Source organism: Vulpes vulpes, unplaced genomic scaffold (assembly GCF_048418805.1).
Source record: "Vulpes vulpes isolate BD-2025 unplaced genomic scaffold, VulVul3 u000000643, whole genome shotgun sequence".
In the NCBI taxonomy this organism is placed as follows: Eukaryota; Metazoa; Chordata; class Mammalia; order Carnivora; family Canidae; genus Vulpes; species Vulpes vulpes.
Window position 1 is genome coordinate 220,807 of NW_027325793.1, and position 14,734 is coordinate 235,540.

The 14,734-nt window shown below is 51.6% G+C and overlaps 1 protein-coding gene and 1 long non-coding RNA gene across 2 annotated transcripts in view; both read right to left on the reverse strand.

Annotated features, from left to right (window-relative positions):
* Nucleotides 1-154, reverse strand: part of LOC140597401 (uncharacterized) — a 55,007-nt gene extending 54,853 nt beyond the window's left edge. The window contains exon 1 of the long non-coding RNA XR_011999237.1: nt 3-154. This is a non-coding gene — a long non-coding RNA (uncharacterized lncRNA). The remainder of the gene's footprint in view (nt 1-2) is intronic.
* The window catches only part of LOC140597407 (piwi-like protein 1), a 135,071-nt gene that overhangs the window by 104,610 nt on the left and 15,727 nt on the right, over nt 1-14,734 (reverse strand). The window lies entirely within an intron of this gene.

The following is a 14,734-nucleotide window of genomic DNA, read 5'->3' on the forward strand; positions in this document are numbered from 1 at the left end:
ACCTGCTGTTTTCCACCAGGTAATGCACAATTTTGTCCAGCACCTTCTCAAACAAGGCAGTGCGGATCCACAGGTGCTTGATGGCTAGTGGGGACAGGTTGGGCAGCTTCGGCAGCTTCCGCACATTCTCCTGGAGGCCCTGGATCTGATTTCACCTTCAAGACCAGTAAAGAAGAAGGATGAATATTCACAAAAGAGGAAATCCAACAGGACCAATATGCAAACAGCAACCTCTCAAGGAAATGAAGGGAATGGCAACCAAAACAACAAAAGAGCCCTTATTGCTCCTGGCAAGTGGGCAAAGAGTTGGAGGAATCATAATACCCAACAAGCATGAAGATGCAGGGAAATACACTTTCATACACTGTTGATGGGTAAGCCGGATTCTCATAGTGATTCCCTTCCCTTCCCTTCCTTTCCCTTTCCCTTCCCTTCCCTTCCCAGCCCAGGACTTCAGTCACACAGAGGCACCTTGGAGAGCTGTGGGCCCAGCATCTCAAAATTCATGAGAGCCTCACATGGGAAAACCCTTCCCTACCCTACCCTACCCTTCCCTCCCCCTCCCTTCCCTTCCCCTCCCCCTCCCTTCCCTTCCCTTCCCTTCTCTCTCTTCTTCTCTTCTCTTCTCCTCTCCTCTCCTCTCCTCTCCTCTCCTCTCCTCTCCTCTCCTCTCCTCTTCTCTTCTCTCTCTCTCTCTCTCTCTTCCCTCCCCCTCTCTCCCCTCTCCCTGTCATGGATAAGTGGTTGCATGAATGAAGGAATGGCTCTCCCTTACCAACTGGCATGGGTATCTCTAATTCCTCCATTAGAAAGTCACTCCCAATATCATGGAAGGCCGATGGACATCCACCCCTTTAAGAAGTTCTCAGCAAACACCTGGAAATTTAGCAGATGGACTGGAAGACACCTGAAAACCAAGTGGCTGAGGAGTCACTTGGGATTCCTAATGGGAGTTGGCAATGTAAAATCCACAGCCCTGCCCATCACACAGTTCTGGCCAGCAGCTCTGGGCTGGTATGGCCTGAAAGGCAAGGCAAGGGCCATTGCCCATCCAGTGAAGTGGAAGGAACACCCATGGCAGAGAAGGCAAACATGGCATGCGTGCTTCTTTCTCCTGTCTCGTGCCATCTAATCAATCTGAGCATTCTTTCCTGTGAAACCCAAGAGTAGCTCTAGAATCTTTCACAACAAGGTCCTTTGGGCAGCCTCTAGCAACAACTGGAGCTGAAACCTATTTGGCATCCCTGACCAGGCTCCAGATCAAGGCTTTGGCTGAACAATTAGGACTCTGGCGAGGCTCTGGTGGAAGGTGCTCAGGTACACATACTCAGGCCATGAGCCTCCCCCAGCAAACATAATCAGCTCTTAAGACATGTGAGTGAAGTCAAGGCTCCCCTTCAATGGTGGCCTCAATGTGACACCTGGTCCATGCAGACAGAGACCATACTGCTTTGATTAAACTTTGGTCTTCCTGCATTCAGAATGGGGTCTGGCTCCCAAAAGCCACTTTATGCATTCAACAATCGTGTCTTGAACATTTCTAGGCACTGTCCAGGCACTGGGATGGGGAGTAACAGATGTTAGTTGCCTGTTCCCAGGAGTTCAGAGTTAAGCGGGGAAGATAGACAAGAATCAAGGAAACAAATGAAAGAGTAATTAGAGGTGGTGATAACCACAGGGAAGTAAGTAAATAAGTGATCTAAAAGAAAAATTGGGTGAGGGTTGGAATTTATCCTTAACTGGGGCAAAGCCTGAGATGACAAGAAACTAGCCACAGAAAATGAAGTATGGGAACCGGGTGGTGGGTAGAACATGTGCAAAGGCCCTGGGGTAGGAAACAATCTGGCAGGTTTGGGGAGCAGAAAGGAAACCGGAGAGAGGAACTGGCAGGAGGCATGGGTTCTTGCAGAGCTCAGGGAGGAACGTGGAGTCAGGGGGACTGTCCTCTGCAGGGCGTGCCCTGCCCATACCCCATGCTCCATACTCACGTGCTCTCAATCAGCTGCTCCAGGTCCTGCACCTTGTGGCTCAGCTCCTCGGCCGGCGGGAAGTTCTTGCCCACTTTCATGAAGAGAGCTGCAATCTCGTTGTAGCACAGAAAGCCAGCTGCCCGCCGCCGCAGCCCATGCAGGACGCAGGCCTCCACAGCCGCTGTAGGGACATGACAGTCAGTAGGCCCTGCCCTGCCCACACTCCCATGCACCCAGCCCAGGACTTCAGTCACACAGAGGCGCCTTGGAGAGCTGCGGGCCCAGCATCTCAGAATTCATGAGAGCCTCACATGGGAAAACCGCATATGCCTCTCTCCCTTCCACTCCCTCGAAAGGGAGCAAGACAGCTGAGGAGTTAACCTATGCTCGCTGCCCAAGGTCAGACTATCTGCCCACATCCTTTCCCAGACACTAAGAAGTCGTGTGACCTCCAGCAACTACTTCCCCTCCTTGTGTCTCAGTTTCTTCATCTGAGAAGTGGGGAGAGCATGAATGTGCATCTTAAAAGGTTGCTGTTAGAATGAGGTGGAAAAAATGCATGGAAAGCACTTCACACAGAGCCCAGTACACAGTAAGCGCTTTAGGAACATTAGCTATTGCTCCTGCCAGGGAGAGAGGAGGGACCAGACCACAGGACTGTTGAGCTTTGTCTGGGCTCAAGATAAAAGTGACATAAACGTCACTACTGTGATTCTAGTAACAGCTAGCGTTACAGATCTCATTCTCCCTCTGCCACAGCCAAGGAAGAAAGGACAACCATCCCCATTTTTCAGATGTGAAAACTGAGGCTCTAAGAAGCAAACCGAATTGCCCAGGGCCACCTGGAAAAAAGTGACCAAGTTGGGATTCAAAACTGGGCCTGAGGGGGATCCCTGGGTGGCTCAGTGGTTTCGCGCCTGCCTTTGGCCCAGGGCACGATCCTGGAGTCCTGGGGTCAAGTCCCGCATCGGGCTCCCGGCATAGAGCCTGCTTCTCCCTCTGCCTGTGTCTCTGCCTCTCTCTCTCTCTCTATGTCTATCATAAACAAATAAAAATAAATCTTTAAAAAAAAAAAACCAGACCTGAGCCCATGGTGTGCTCACAACACCTGTGTCTCCATGAAGGATTTGAAGAGAGGCTTCACTCATCATTTCCCGTGTCTATGTCTGCCCTGGGTGGTAGTCTGGGCTCTACCTCTAACTTGCTGTGTGACCTCAAGCAAATCACTTTCCATTTCTGGGACTTAGTGTTCCCTGCTGGGAGACAGTCCCTGTGGAGGCCACTCTGATGACCCCAATCTTATTTCTGGTACTTTCAGCAGGCCTCTATTAGTGTTTTCCTACCTTCTATCTCACACAGTGAGACCAGTGTGTAGTTTTAGCTTACTCAATCCCGGTGGAAAAAGCCCACGAAGTGAGTGTGCTAGTCGCCGTCACTCCAAAGAAGGAGAACGCCAACAGTCCAAGGGTTAAGAGCCCGGCCAAGGTCATGTTGTGTGCAAGGACAAATACTGAGAAGTTCTGGTTTAATTTCTTGTCTTGGGTTGTTGTTGTTGTTGTTAGCAATTACTTGGCTTTTATTTTTTTAATTAATTTTTTAAAATAGGCTCCACATCCACCATGGAGCTTGAGCTCATAACCCTGAGATCAAGAGTTGTGGGCTCTACCAACTGTGCCAGCCAGGTGCCCCAGTAATTGCTTGGCTTTGAATGAATGTCCACTTATTGCCTAATTTGCTTATGGGCTTAAAATAGTCTGGATAAGCATCTATTAAACACCTTCATTTTTGCTTACACACACAACACTTTTCATCCATTTATACTTCAAGAAGTTAAGTAACTATCCAGGTATTGGCAGCTTGGTTGACTCTTTCTGACAATGAATCCTAAGGAACGGTGGATCAGAGACCCCTCAGGGAGACCCTGTAGGCCTTACTCAGTGCCATCACATTTCTTCCCTCATCCCAAACTGTGGCTGGAGTTAGAGGATTATTGTGATTTTTATCACTTTCTATTCCTCTAAGTCTTTAATGGGTAGGTATCGTAGCACATTTTGAAATGGGCATGCCGATTATTTTCTTTGCAAATAAAGATGTCCGGGAGAAAAAAATATAGGTAAATACATTCCCATATTTACATTTGTGTGTATGTGTCCTTTCATATACATACACGTTCATGTAATTATGTGCATACAGACTCCTCTATATATACATAAATATGCAAGTATATAAATATACATATATATGTAGCTTAAACAGATCTCACTTCAAAAAACATAAAATTTTGCCAAGGTCACCCAACACACAAGTGGCAGAGAAGGGATGTGAACCCAGGTCGGCCTGGCTGCAAAGGGCCCAAACTGACGTCAGCAGGCTCCCAGGTCATGACGTGTGTTCCCACAGGTGGTACGCCCAGCCATCTGGATGAAGCCGAGGGCCCAGTCAGGTCTCCTCGCTCGGGCCTCTCTATGAGACCAAGGCCACGAGAGGGGGATTACAGCACGTCCTTCACCCCAACACATGCCAGTCATGAAATAATAAAGGTTTTTAGGGAGAAAGAAACTCCCCCACTTATACGTACACACTGATACGTAGAAACAGAATCCTGACTCCGGGGACACGCAAAACCTGCGTCTGTAGCCTGTAACCGAGGTGGAAGTATAGTAACAACCTGGCAGCATGGTTATTTCTGGAGCCTTGCAAGCAAAGCTGATTCAAGGAGAGACGTCTGAGTCATGCTCTGAGCCCTGGGCCTGCCTCCTGCGCTGAGCCAGCTGGACATGATCCCTCAGGACGGTGTGATGGTTCCTCACTCCCTGAATTTTTAAAGCCCATCCATCCCCTCCCATTATTTAGCAACAGCCATAGGCAGGGCGGGGGAAGGGGCACGGAGCCATTCCTCAGATGGAGCCATTCCTCAGAAGCGAGACCCACATCACTAGGGGTGTGGGTTGGTGGCTGTGAACTGAGAGGGGAAAGCAGGCCCTCCGGCATCAACAGTGATTAACCCTTCGTAGGTTGCACGGGGGCCATTCTTAATGTCTTCTGGAGACATTGTTGTATTTCCAAATTCCCTAATGGGGCCCCTTGGAAATCTGAAAATAACGTTGGAGTTACAAAGCAAAAAAGCAGTTAAGAACCCTTGCTTGCACAAAGATGCCACTCCCCCAGGTCAGCCCACAGAGAAAGAAGCCACTTTCAAGGCCACAGGCCACGGGCTCACCACAGAAGGAGATGATGTGGCTGCTGTCCTCGTGGACAAACTTCCGTGTGACGGCCTCCTCCATGATCTGCTTCACCTGGAAGGCAGAGGCAGCTGGACGGGAGACCCAAATGCGACCCGGGTGTGGTCACCCCAAAGGGCTGTGTCGCTCCTCCTGGGCTTCTCAGGCCGTCCACAGTGTTTTGATAACTGCTTTCCTTTCATACCCTCCTCACCCCGTCTTCTGTTAAGTCTGAGGCCTGTGGCCTAGAAGAGCTCCACACTTCACATTCTCCTGAAGCATTTTTTCGGGTGCTTGCTCTGCACTTTTCAGATGTCACACGAAATGTCATCTCCCTCCTTGACCCCATTATCTGAGACAGCCCTCCCCGTGACTCCATCCATTCCTCGTTACAGTTCCTTCAGGGTACTTACACTATTCCTGTCCTGTTTCTTTGCGTACCGTCTCCCTCCTCTGGGATATAAATGCTCTGAGGGCAGGGCCTCATCTGCCTCAGAGCCTGCAAACTGTGGCCTCCCTGATGTTAGGGGCTGAACTGTATCCCTGCCCCCCACTCATACGCTGAAACCTTAACCCCGAGTACCTTAGGATGTCATCTATTTGTCGACAAGGTCTTCAAGAGCTAATTATGTTAAAATGAGGTCATTAGGGTGGGCGCTCACCTGGTAGGACTGGTGTCCTTATAAAAGGAAGTCTGAGCACAGAGCACTACAGAGGGAAGAGTCCGCCATCCTGGGAGAAGAGGGCCATGTACGAGAACACCCAGAACAGAGCTTTCCCTCACAGACGTCGGAAGGAGTCAATTCTGCCAACACCATGATACTGGACTTGCAGCCTCCAGAAGTGTGAGAACGTAAATATCTGGCATTCAGGTCCCCCCGGGTGTGGTAGCTTGTCATGGCAGCCGGGGCAGACGGACACACCCACCGGACACACCCACCGTCAGCATCCTCACCATCACGCTCCACGTCCTCATCCCCCCAGCGGAGCACTTCTCTGCCAGAGGAGGAATGAGTGAACGAGTGAATGAGTTCTAGGCTTACCTGTATTAACTCACTGTACCCTCTCCTCAGCCCTGTGCGGGGTGGGCCTATTTTTATGAGAATGAAGATCAGAGAGCCTAAGCAGCCAGCCCAAGGTCACACAGTGTACAGGAGGCAGGAGCAGAAACCCAGGCTCTTGATGCTACTCTAGAAGCTTCAGCCAATGGCTTGTCTCTGAAAATAATAATGCTGCTCTAGCTTACACACACTTGCACAGCACTGTGGTAAGCACACATGGTATTATGGAGTCACATGCTGAAGCCCTATTCTCCCCCTCCTGGTGTGATGGTATTTGGAGGTGGGGCCTCGGGGGGGGGGGGTAATCAGGGTTACACAAAGTCCTGAAGGCAAGGGCCTCAGGATGGGCCTAGTGTCCTTAAAAGAAGAGGAAGAAATCAGAGCAAAGTGAGACGGTGGTTGCCTGCAAGCCAGGAAGAGAACCCTCGCCGGGAGCTGAATCTGCTAGCACCTTGACCTCGGACTTCTCAGCTGGCAAACTGCAAGAAATAAAGGTCTGTTTAGGCCACTCTATCTGTGGTGTTCTGCTACGCCAGTCTGAGCAGAGGCACGCGGCAAGCCCCACATAATCCCCACAGCATGGTTCCCAGGTGGCCCCTACCACCCACTTCATTCACAAGAAAATTATGAAATGCAGAGGTATCGGTTACTACCTAGCCAAGGTCAGAACATCCAAGGTCATCCTGCTGAGGTTTCTACGCTGGGCAATCTGACTCCAAGGGGAGCCTCTGCCCACTCCACTCCACTCCAGAAACAGGGGTCAGATGCACTTACTGGGGTCACCGCCCTCCGTGACACAACAGAGGAAACAACCCCTTCCTCTTACTCTCCCTCTCTCCAGAAGGCCGGGAGGACCCCCTAACCACTGTCTGTGGTTCATAGCAACACTGGTGCTCTTATTTCCCAGCTCAGCTCAAGCCGGGGTGGAGTCTGGGGGCTTCGGCCTCTCTCTGCTACATGATGGCCTGGCCCAGCAAAACTAAGATTCAGAAGTCCGCTGTTGGCAAAAACCATGGGCAGAGTTCTTGGGAGGGGGGGGTTCCTGTGTGCTTGAGGGAGAGCAAAAGGGCTTTCCAGGTTGGGGCACGGAGTCCAGGGAAGGCTACTGGCCCCTCCTTGGCCCCTTGGAGAAGAGCTGATCACATGGTAGGTATCACAGTGTGCCCCACAGAACCCTTCAGGACTGGAGGCTGCTTAGGGGGGTGCTGGAGAACCCTTAGAGGGGTTGCCAGTCCCTTAGAGGACAGGGGACTACTTCAGCCACAGGGAGAGCCTGCCCCAAGGTCTCACTGCTTCCCAGGGTGGCCCTCACCCAGAGACTGGAGCAGGCGGGCCCTGAAGATTTGGCATCCTCGCCCCAGCTTGGGACAGCTTTGAAGGGCCACAAAGCTCCCTGGGAACTCGCCGTGGCGCTTCCATGAAAGCCCCGTGGCCCATCTTCTCCTTTGGCCCTCTCCTGCTTGCTTCACTCTGCTCCCCGGGTGTCAATCCCAAAGGCATACCCAAATAAGCCTGCATGCTGACCTCCATCTCCACAATGGCCTCCACTCAGGTACCGCCAAGCCAAAGCATGCACACATGTGAGCAACAGTCAACAGGGAGACGTCGTCGTAAACAGTTCAAATGCTCATGAATGCAGTTCGGCAGGAGGCCCTCGCACTGAGGGCACAGAGCAGCAGGGATGGAGTCAAACAGTCCTGCCCAGGACGACCTTTCACTCCAATGAGCCAAAAGGTAGGACAAGCACAGGGCAAATGTGACATTGCCCAGCAGGGCCAGCAGCACCAGCACCAGGTGGGACCTGGTAGAGACACAAATGCTTGGCCTCCGACCCATGGAATCAGCAACTCCAGGATGTTTATCAAGCTCTCCAAGGAAATCGCACGCAAGCTCAGATGGCAGCAGGAGGTGCGAGAGGATAGAAAACAGGAAGCTGTCCCAAAATCCTTAGGAAGAGATTCAGCAGTCACGGCTCCTGTCTGGGACCTTCCCCACACAGCCAGCCCCTTCTGGCCACCTCTCCTGGGCCCCATGTCAGACCAGGGGAGGTAACAGTTGCGGCTTCCTCACTATTACCACCACAGGGTGCTGCATCCTTGGCGCACCCCACCCTGCCTTGGTCAGTAGTGCCTTTATTAAATTCACCTTACTGTACTCCCTTTGGGGGAATCCTCTGTTTCCTATCGTTACCCAGACTGGACACACGCGCTGTCTCAAGTCCAAACTCTGCAGAGTGGAGAAGGTTGTCCGTTTATCGCTGTGGACTCTGAAACTCAGGAAGGGCAATCCCCAGGGAAGGCTGGCTCCAGGACTCTTGTCCTGGGGATGGATCTGGGGTGGGGTGGGTGGTGGAGGTGCAAATGCAGCACCCGTGGGTAGTGGGTAGTGCTCAGCCTGGGGAGGGGCCCTGACAAGTGAGGTGCCCCCCACTTCTGCTGGCTCCCAGCTGTGGGCTAGAACCCGTCTCCAGAAGTTAGTAACAGGCTGCCAGCCTGAGGCCAGAAGAGGAAATTAAAAAGGCAGCGGGGTGGGGCGGAAGTCTCCCTGGGAAGGACGCTGAGAGCCTCCCAGGAGAGAGCAAGGGCTGCAGGAAGAGGCTGTGACCCACACCCTCGAGGGCGGGCCCCATCCCCAGGGAACTGGCCAGACCTGGGGGGGTGAGGGAGAGGGCCACAGAAGGCCTCTGAAATTCAGTTCAACCACCTTTCCCTTCTCAGGCGCCAGGCATGAGCTTGGACTCGGTCGGCTGTGAAAGCTGACAGATGTGAGGGACCTCGGGGTGGTCTGGGCATGGTGGCAGTGGCAGGTGGCCTCCCGGCCCCTCCCCAGCCTCTGTGATTTCTCTAATCTTCAGCCCTGGGATCATGTGTGATTCAGGCAGCACAGAGGCAGTGGCTGTGGTAGCTGGGACTCGAGGCCCACAGACCTCCATCTGCATCCCGGCTCAACCCCTCGTGTCCAGGGCGACGGTTAAATGGGCTGCTGTTTGCAAAAGGGCAGGCCTGGCTAGGACATAGTAGAAGTTTCATGATGCTAAAGCTTGCTGCCATTTTTTATTTTTTGAGCACTCACTGTGTTCCTGGAACTGTATATAGCGTGACAACCCAAATGAAGTGGATTACTGAATTATTCCCTTTTCCCAGATGGGGAAACTGAGGCAGGGAGCTGTTCGATAACCACCCCAGGTCATGCAGAGGAGGCACGATCAGACCCAGGGCCTTTATTCTAACAAATACTTTGTCTCATAGCAGAAGTTGGAGGCCATTTTGAACAAAATGCTTTTGTTATTGCCCAGCTTAGAGTGAGAGAGTATGTTTACTGAGCACCTACTATGTGCCGGGGTCTCTGTACAGAATACCTTGTTTAATCCTCACAGGAACATCATCATCCCCATTTTAAAGCTGCATAAACTGAGGTTCACAAGAGTTTATGCAATTTGCCCTAAGGTTACAAAACCAGGAAAGGGCATGGTCAGGACCTCTTGAACTTAGGTCTCACAGTCAGCAATGCCTCCAGCCCTGCCCAGAAAGGGGTCAGGCCCTCTAAAATCCCAAAGTGCTGAGAAACCTATGAGAAAGGGATTCCTAGGTCTCGCCCAACATGGAGACCAAAGAAGCACTAACTGCAAGTCAGGAGTCCTGAGTCACCCGGACCGGACTCTGCCACCCATGTCCTGTGGGGGCCTCTTCAGGGCAGGGAGACCTCAAAGGTCACAGTGGTCAGGAAGCTTTCATCCCTGTCTAGCACCCATTCTAAGGAGTCCTCCAACATCTGCTTGCATTCCCCCAGTGATGGGGAGCTCACTTCCTTCAGAACCAGCTTGTTAGCTCTAACGACAGGATGTTAGGAGGCAGTGGAGAGGCTAGGAGCCAGAATGTGGAGTCACTGACCTGACATCGAATCCTTGACCACTCATGATGCTGGACAAGCTTCCTCACTTGTCAAATAGGGTGGATGATCATAGTGTCCCTGCCTCATTGGGTAACGGGAGCCTTGCAAGAGCCCTGTGGAGACAGTGCCTGGCACATGGTAGGAATTCTACAAACAGGAGCCAGTCTTAGAGGATAGGGACTGCCTAGTTCAGGGCCGGCCCACAGTAGATATTCATGAGTGTGAGCTATGGGGCCCTTCAGCTCGATGCACTTACCCCAGCTTCCCATCCAGGGGCTATTTAGGACCTCACTGGCCTCTGGGGCAGTGGCCTGGCCCCACCCCTGCTCGTGGGATCTCAGACCATCAACCCCTGTCAGCCCCACCCTGCAAATTCAGGAACCAGCCCCGCCCTCCCACCCTCCACCTGCAAATATTTCAATAGCACACAGGAGAAGTAATCAATCTCAGGAGGAAGGCAGGCAGGGAAACCGAGGCCAATCCGAAAAGCAGGAAGACGGGACTCGTGGGGGCTCCCCGGCCTGCCGTGCCTTCTCCCCACCCCATTCCTGCCACCTGCCCACTGATACCCAGATAGCCTCACGTGGCCCACCTGGAACCCTGCTAGGTTCCAGATCAACTCACTACTCCCGGCTGCCTCTCCACACAGTGCCGTGCTCACCGCTTTTATGCCTGGATCGGAATAATACAGCCCAGCGTGCAAGGCTCCCATAAGGATTATGGAAAGTATCAGCAGAGGGCCTCTAACAGGACCCAGCATAATACAGCTGGCATCCTATAAAGGGAGGCACCTTAGTAAAGCCAGTAAGAATAGGAGATCAGGAGTCACCAGGCTCAGGTCAAATTCCAATTCTGCCATTGGCTGGATGACCTCAGGCCTCAGTTTCCTTATCTGTGAAATGGAGATGATATACCACCTGTCAGGGCTGCTATGTGCAGATTTCATGAAAAAAGCATGCACAGCGCTCAGAATGGGAGCAGGAGCTCAGAACCACACAGTGTAAAAGCTTCATGCATGTCACTCTCTACCCCCTTCTGCTGCTGTATACTTTTGCTTAGAATTTATCACGGCCTGACTTTCACTATACACCTGCACGCTTATGTGTGTACTGTCCATCTCTAGGACAGCGCTGGGCAAACAGGAGGTGCTCAATCTATGTTGGGTGATCGATCACTATGATTATATTAGTAACACACGCCAGCAGCTCATGCTCATCAGGTTTGGTTCCAGTGTCTTTAAGGCCCTCTGGCACCTGATCTCATTTGCTCTGTGTTCAAGGCCAGGGTGGGTAAACGTTTTCTGTGAAGGGTCAGAGAGCAAACACTTCAGGTTTTACAGCAGGACCGCCAGATAAAAACACAGGCTGCCCAGTGAAATCTAAACTTCAAATACATATGGAATTTCTTTTAGTCTAAGTATGTACCAGATACTGTGCAGGCTTATACTAAAAGATTCTCTGGTTTTTCTGAAATTCAAATTTCAGCAGGCGATCTGAATTTTTATTTGCTAAATCTGTCAAACCTATTTTCAGGCCACATACCGTCTATGTCCCATCCTCTCTCGTTTTCACACCCCTTTTTAGGATGTAAAAACCATTCTTGGCTTAAGGGCAGTGCACACACAGGCTGGATTTGGCCACAGGGACCCCTGGCATAAAGCACCCAGCACTGTGCCTGTGGCTCACATTAGGCCAAAATAAAAACCAGCCGAAATAAAAAAAAAAAAAAAAAAAAAAAAACCAGCCGAGCTGCCACCTGCTCCTCCAAGTCCTGCTGCCTCGGTGCTGGCTCAGAGCACAGCTCACCCCAGCTGGGGTCCTGGGTGGTTGGCGCCTGGCAGTGCAGCTGGGTGAGTAATGCTGAGCCAGCAGGAGCTAATGAGATGGAGGCCCCCTGCCTCTCCCGGCCTCGAGAAACTCACAGTGGAAAGGCCGGTTCATTTAGGGTGTCTGGACCGCCTTCAGGGTGACTTAAAAATAGCTCGCAGCATCTGGGCAAAGTGAGGAGGAGAGGGGAATGAGCAGAGGTCAGCTCTGCCTCCCGGGTGGGCCTCCTGGATGCTGAGCGCGAGATGCACATGCCCTAGCAGGCCAGCATGTCCAGCCCCGCCTCGGACCGCGGGCCCTCAGACCCAGCCGTGGGTGTGCCTTTGCCCACATATGCCTTCTGCCAAGGGTCCCTCCCGACATGCTGCAGCTAGCTAAGTGCAACTCAGGCTTCAGCCCAGGTGTCACCTCCTTCTGGGAGCCTTCCTGGACTCTCCATACCCAAGCAGGGATAAATGTACCTCTTCCATGTTCTGCCAACACCTGCCTTCCCAGCACTTCCCTTCACAAGAACCACAGCTGTCCCTCATTCACTTAACATTTATGGAGCACCTCCTAGGAGTTTGGTACAAGATGACGAGCAGATAGAATCCCTGCCCTTTGGACATGGCAGTCTACAGAGACAGATACTAACCAAGTACAACAAATGGGTACATGACAACAAAAAAGTAGGCCAGTTCCCTGCAGCAAAAGAATTTAGTTCTTGGAGAATAACAAAGGAACTTGAGCTGATGAGGTAGGTCTAGCGGTCAGGGAGGGCTTCCTGGAGGAGGTGATGCTCAAGATCTAAGGTGCAAACAGAACTGAACTCTCTGGTTTCTCCAACTCTAAACCAGAGGAGGAAAATGCTGCCCCTGCAATTGCCCCCCCCCCGCCCCCAGCCACCCTAGAGCTCAAAGGAAGGAACAGATGGAAGGACAATGTGGCAGGGAAAGGCACGACATGGAAATAGCTGGCGGCTTTTTATTTTTTAATTTCTTATGGGGGAGGGGGCGCACAGGAGGTGAGTTGGGAAGGCCTGGAACAGGGCTGCGAGCTGTGACTGCTTCTACCATGGGGCCCTACCTTCCTTTCCTGCCACATCCTGTCCCCTCCCCACCCCTTCCCACGCCCAGCTCGGTCACTTGTGCCATTCCTTCTGTAGGATTCCCACCCCTGCCTTTGCTTTGTGCTTTGTGCAGTCCCCTGCACCTGATATCCTCACCCACTCCGACCTCCATCTCCAGCTCTGGCAAAACCACTGCATCTTCTGGGACTCACTAAGGTGTCCTCTGCCCTCCTTCCCGAGCCACCCCCACCCCCCACCCCCTAGGCAAAGTTGATGGGACCTCCTCCACTTCCAAGCTCCAATGGTCAGCTATGAGCACTGGGCTCTAGAGTCAAACTTCCAGAATTCAAACCCCAGCTCTTGCACAGAATCTTGGGCAAATCTTTCCCATCAGTAAAATGGGTATCTGTATTTGCCTCACAGGCATAAGATAATACATCAAAAGCATTTAACACAGTGGTAGCCACACAGTAAGTGCTTTACACACTTATTTATGAGGTGTTCGCTGAGCCTGGCACCATGCTTGGGGCATTATTTTATTGAATCCTCAGGGTAATTAGGTGAGATGGGTGTGGGTGCATATTTTTACAGATGAGGAAACTGAGTCTTGGTGAGGTCAAATACTTGCCCAAGAGCACATGGCTTTTTTTTTTTTGTTTGTTTGTTTTTTTTTTTTTTTTTGCACATGGCTTTTTTTTTTTAAGTTTATTTTTTTATTTTATTTTTTAAAGATTTTATTTTATTTATTCATAGAGACAGAGAGAGAGAGAGAGAGTGAGGCAGAGACACAGGCAGAGGGAGAAGCAGGCACCACACAGAGAGCCTGATGTGGGACTCGATCCCAGGTCTCCAGGATCATGCCCTGGGCTGCAGGCGGCGCTAAACCGCTGCGCCACCGGGGCTGCCCGTGCACATGGCTTTTGAATGGCAGAGTGGGGACTCGAACCCACGACCATCTGCCCTGCACTGAGCCTGGCACACAGTAGGTCCATTTATTCATTCAATACGTACTGGTGCATCCCACAAGCTACGTGGGTGCTTCACATCCATGAGCCCCAAAGATTCATAACAAGCATGCCATGTGGGTGCCATTGCTACTACTCTATTTTCCCAATGAGGCAGCTGAGCTAGGAGGGATGGAGACCATCTGGTCCGTGAAGAGGCTGGGATCTGAATCATCTCCAGCTTCGGAGTCCCAGGTGGCCAACTCCCTGCTCCTGAAGTCCTGGCCCTGCAGCACCAGCCAGGTCCACCTCTGCCCTGCCAAACCTTTTCACCACTGACCTCCCCAGGTGTGCCCAGTACCACCCAGCTCCCTCTCCCCTCTGCACATAGGTCTCCAATGGAGAATCATGGTAGCAAGAGGGAAACCTTCAACCTGAAACACGTATTACTGAAACCAAAGAATCTGAAAAGGCTACATGCTGTCCAAATGCAGCTGCAGGACATTCTGGAAAGAGCAACACCATGGAGACGGCAAAAAGATCAGTGGTTGCCAGGGGTTGGGGGCAGAAAGGGATGAACAGCAGAGCGCAGAGGATTTTTAGGGCAGATAAAGAGATGTATAGGAAATCTCAGTACTTTCTGTTCAGTTTCATTGTGAACCTAAACGTGCTATAAAAAATAAAGTCTATTATTAAAAAAGAAGAAAGTAAAAAAGGAAATATCTTGTCTGTGCTCTGCTGCTACTGTAGGATGTCAGCAGGGATCCCAACGC